The following is a 5,267-nucleotide window of genomic DNA, read 5'->3' on the forward strand; positions in this document are numbered from 1 at the left end:
GGAAGTGCTCCTTCCTTTAAACAGTAACCGCAATTCTCACATCTGTAATAAAATGTGTCCCCAAATAATCGAATAAAAATTAAATAAGTTGAAAGCCAAAGGATTCATTCAACAGACACTGACTGAGCGTCACGATGTGCACAATACAAAGATTAAAAAAAAAACACGTTCTTGCTCTCGGAGTTTTGTAATCTAGCAAGGGAGCTAAAATAAGATTATAAATGATTGCAGTATAAGGCATAAGAGGACCACATGCAAAATGCTATCAAGCCTCTGAAGAGCGCCGAGTTTTCATAAAGAACGTGATATTTGAGTAAGGGAGAGGAGGGCCAATGGACAAAAGAAGCTATATTCTTCTTTCCAAAATGGCCATGCCCTTACTGCCTTCCCAGCTTCTAGACATTTTTCCATCTGCCTAGACACTTCCCCAGTCAAAGCACTAATTTCATTGAGTAGTATTTGTGTGAAATGAGAGAGAGAGAGATTTATTGACTCCGACTCATAAAAATTCTAGAGTAAGAGGATCTAGGTTCATAAAAGATAATGTCAGCTGTCTCTCTCTCTCTCTCAAAGTTGTTTTCCATGTTGATTTTATTTCTAGAATGTTCTTTCTATGTGATATGAAAGATGTCCCTGGTAGCCGTCTGCAAACTTGAGAGAGACTCCCCTACTCTCCTGTTTCTACATCAACCCCCCAAAGGGATTCAGAAACACAATAACAATAGTGTTTTCTTTTTCAGAAATGACAATAGATTTGCAAAGCTTTATCCCTAGTCATCCTTTCAGTAGTGAAATAAGTTTTCCTTGAACCCTTTAACAAATTCTCCCTCACATGTATCACATGGTCATTTCTGAGCTCATCCTTAATAAATTGAATGAGATTATTTTAGACCATTCAGGCCCATGCATGAAGCTTGGGTGGGATCAACTTCCTCTAAGCTCCATGGCTCCACAAGAGAAGTGCTAGACATGTAATCAAAATTCGAATAGGATGGATAGATGAAAATGGTTGCTGAGTAGGCAACCAACAATCCACTACAGGCTGGTTGTTGTTGATGTTTATGGAATAAAATTCACTTATCCATAGATACCTGCTAAGCTCCTAAACCTCAGTTAGCTCGCAATCTAGAGGGCAACTTAACTCATTGTGTTAAGTTCAGTGATGGAAGCAAAGCCAGGCAACTGACAAAGTTTGGAGTGAGGGATCATGGAAGGTATATGTTACTGTTCAAGAAAGGCATTAGACAGAAAAAAATTAAAATAGAAGTTGTTGGTAGGTTTTGATAGGAGAAATTATTTTTGCATTGTTCTCCAATATTTAACTATTTAATAATCCAAAAGCTTTTCTATAAACCAAATATTGCATATTTTTTCATTATGTTGTTGATACTCTTCCAATAAGAACATAATTCCAGAGTAAAAACAAGAATATAATAAAAGTTCCAAAAAAGCAAAGGTTTTAGATGACAATTGAAAGTATGCTCTGAAATAAAGGCTGAAAATATTGCATTGCTCCCAAAGTTAGTGGGCTGGAAAGAACTTGAATTCTAGATCAAAGTTTAGAAAATATTTTAGTGTAATTTTACATTTGTATATGTAAATATTTAAACTTATTTTCCTTAAAATATTCCCTTTCATGATTTAGATGTATTGGAATAGATGTGTGCTATTCATAGATGATAGATCAATGGATAATTGATTGTTAGACACAGTCATAACAAGAAAGAGTGGAAGAGTGATCAAGAGAAGGAGAGATGAAAGAGACATCCACATACATAGATTCCTCTTAAAGATTTCTTCAGGGTAGTTATTACCAGTGAGGTGAATGGCTGACATCTGGTGGTGAAACTTTGTAAAAAATTTGCATGGATTTGTGCTCATAAGAGTTCCTATTCAGTGAAAGATAGCTCTGTCTTCAAGAAGAATAATTTAAAATGCTACTAGTCATTCAGTTCTTATGTTAGGTATCACACAGATATTGACAGTATCTAAGTCCTCTTTGCTAAGAGTCACTATTCTCTAGAGAACAAAATATGAAATTGTTTAGCTATATTTATTACATGAGCACTTAAAGAGGCAAAAATAACATACAATGTTATTCAAAATCATTTGCATATTTTGTTAATCTAGTGTCATTTTAAGAAAGAAGAGAAAATTAAATTAGTTTCAGCTTAAAAAAGAAAAAACAAAAACAGGTGTATGCTGTTGGACTGCACGGAGGTGGGAGTGCGGTGAGCAGCCCAGCAGCAACCACCATGTACCAGTGCATCTTTGTCCACGTGGCATTCAGGTGTCCAGACTGTCAGTACCTTCTTGGAATTTTATATAGTTTTGAACATGGAATTTGGCATGATGGTTAAAAGCCAAGCAACAAAACCATCAGTGGTAGGATGATTGGTTCAACACCTTCAGCGAGCCTGGGGCTGGCAAGCCCAGGGCAGCGTTTGTGGACTTGGAGCCCCCATGGTCAATGAAGTGCACACGGGGACCTATGGGGAGATCTTCCACCTAGAGCAGATGATCACTGGGAAGGAAGACACAACCAACAACTATACCAGAGGCCATTACACCATCTACAAGATCATTGACCTGGTCCTAGACCAGATCTGCTCTGTGTACAGGGCTTCATGTCTCTGCTCATGGAGGCCCCCTCAGGGGACTATGGCAAGAAGTCCAAGCTTGACTTTGTCATTTACCCAGTCCCCCAGGTTTCCATAGCCATGGTGAGGCCCTAAAATCCATCTTGACCACCCACAGACCCTAGGACATTCTGGCTGTGCCTTCATGGTGACAATGAAGACACCTATGAGATATGTTGATATAATCTGCATGTAAAATGGCTCACGAACACCGACTTTGATTGTCTCATTGGGCAGACAGACTGAGTCCACCGTCTCTGTCTCCCAGTGATTCAACAGGGCCTTGAACTAGAATTGATGAGATTTCAGACCAATTTGGTCCCTAGACCCACATCTACTGATCACTTACACTCCAGTCATCTCAGCTGAGATGGCCTACCATGAGCAGCTGTCCATACCCAAAATCACCAATGCCTGCTTCAAACTGGCCAACCAAATGGTCAAGTATGAACCTCACCATGGCAAGTACATGGCCTATGTGTTGTACAGAAGGGACGTGGTCCAAAAAGACATCAACACATCCACTGACACCATCAAGGACAAGAGCACCATCAAATCTGTGGATTGGCATCTGACAGGATTTAAGGTGAGTATCAACTTCTAGTCCCCCACCAACTGTTCCCGAGGGAGACTTGGCCCAGGTGCAGTAGGCCATGCTGTCGCCGAGGCCTGGGCCTGCTCAGATCATTTAAGTTTGATCTCATGGGCACAAAACAAGCTTTTGTGAATCCTCTGAGGCCCTGGAGGACCTGACAATTCTGGAGAAAGATTAGAGAGAGGTGAGTGTGGATTCTGTGGAAAGAGAGGTGGAAGAAGGAGAAGAATAGTACATAGGAGAGGGCGGCTGTCAGGCGTTCCTCTCTACCACTCTCTCCTGCCATCCTTCAGCACTGCTTGTTTAAAGTTGTTTGCAATTAAAGTTTTTATATTGATGATAATCACAACTCTGTGAATACTAAAAACCATTGAATTTTCACTGAGTGAATTTTATGGTACGTAAATCATGTCTCAATAAAACTCTTTTTAACAAAACTATATAATCATCTTCAAGCTAGGTAAACCATTGTCCATCACCAAGACCGGCAAATTCCCAGTCACAGTTGGGCCACGTAGAAATGCATTTATGGCTTCTAAAATTGGGTCGTAGCTCCTTCACATATCAAATCATTCTACCCCTACTAAAAGCCTAAGTAATTCCCCAGCTTCACATAGTGAAAACACACTGCAGATGGCCTACTTTGGCCAGCTATATAACCTCTTACAAAGTGTCCTGCAGCATTGCCTTCCTTACTTAGGGAGAGGCCCACAGATATGTGAAAATCTTTGTTGTGTGTGAAAGTCTGTGTCCTGGGGCAGAATTTCCAGACCTGGTGTTGTCCTCTTGCAATGAATAACCCCCCACTCCACCACTAGGTAGATCTACTCCCTACTTTAGTTTCTATAGCTAAGGTAGCCTCAGTCTGTGCAATTCAAAACCCAAAGGACAGAAGGCCTCCCCTCGAGATGGAAGCCAGCTATGGGAAGAGCTGAATCTGTGTGAGGAGAAAATAAAAAATATTCAGTTTTCTGCTTCTTTGCTGCTTTTAGTGCTCCCTCTGTCTTCCTCAATTATATATGACCTTCCAGTCATTTATCACAGTTGGAATAAAACTCTTTAGCACTGGACCCAAACACAGCTACCTCCTCTGAGAGAAATGAGATGTCATATTGCTTTAGCAAAGCCCTGTATCTCAATGCCCTAGATAATTTAGGTATCTTAGTAAAATTATGTACAATGCTAAGACTTTTAGGTTCTACTATTCACTGACAGGAATTCAAAGGAAGGTTTAGAATTAAAAGTTAATAACTTCAAGTTTGTGAGGTGGAATAGAAGATATTCTGAAGAATTTCTGATTCTTATCCTAGAAAAGAAATTCCCCTCTCTTGTTTTTAAACTGCAATTGAGGTTAAAATAAGAAAGGGATATTGGAACAACATCAGAAATTCTATATAAATTACATTGGGTTGTAAATTCCTTAGCAAAGCCAAAGTACAATGTGATTACAAAATAATGTTACTAATGTTTTGCTTTGTTCAGTTTCCACTGGCAAATGAGAATGAAATTCTTGAGAACTTGTCCGCATTATCTGTAGTTCCTTAAATGTAGCATTAGCATCAGCTAAAGCCATCAAAAGGGGGAAGAGGGCCAAATGCTCTGCTGCCATCATTCATAAAGCTAGGGAACTTGCTTGAGCATCAGTTTTCTCTGCCAGGTTATATAAATAATGCCCTAGAGTATGTATAATCAATCACCAGATGCTCTGGATTGCTGCCTCAGCAATGATTAACATGAAGTGTGGCAGGTCAACAGCAAGTGCAGATCTCTGCAGCAAAGAGAATGGCTTCCCAAAAAGGACACATATTAATTAGTTTTATTTTGGAGAGTTCTGAACTGTGCATAAATGAATGCTGAATTCCTATCCCCTGAACTCCAGACTCTTCTATCTAAATGTCTACCTGACAGATCCACTTGAATGTGGATCTCAAAATCAGCATGTTCAAAACTGAACTTTTCTTCCCCAAACCTACTCCTCCTAGTCTTTCTCATCTCAGTTAGCAGCAATCCCATCCTTCTACTTATACAAGCCT

General features: G+C 39.7%; 1 pseudogene; it reads left to right on the forward strand.

Moving 5' to 3' along the window:
* LOC112480613 overlaps positions 1 to 3,466 on the forward strand; it is a 3,649-nt pseudogene extending 183 nt beyond the window's left edge.
* The last annotated feature ends 1,801 nt before the right edge of the window (positions 3,467 to 5,267 follow it).

This window comes from Pteropus alecto, unplaced genomic scaffold (assembly GCF_000325575.1).
Source record: "Pteropus alecto unplaced genomic scaffold, ASM32557v1 scaffold20, whole genome shotgun sequence".
In the NCBI taxonomy this organism is placed as follows: Eukaryota; Metazoa; Chordata; class Mammalia; order Chiroptera; family Pteropodidae; genus Pteropus; species Pteropus alecto.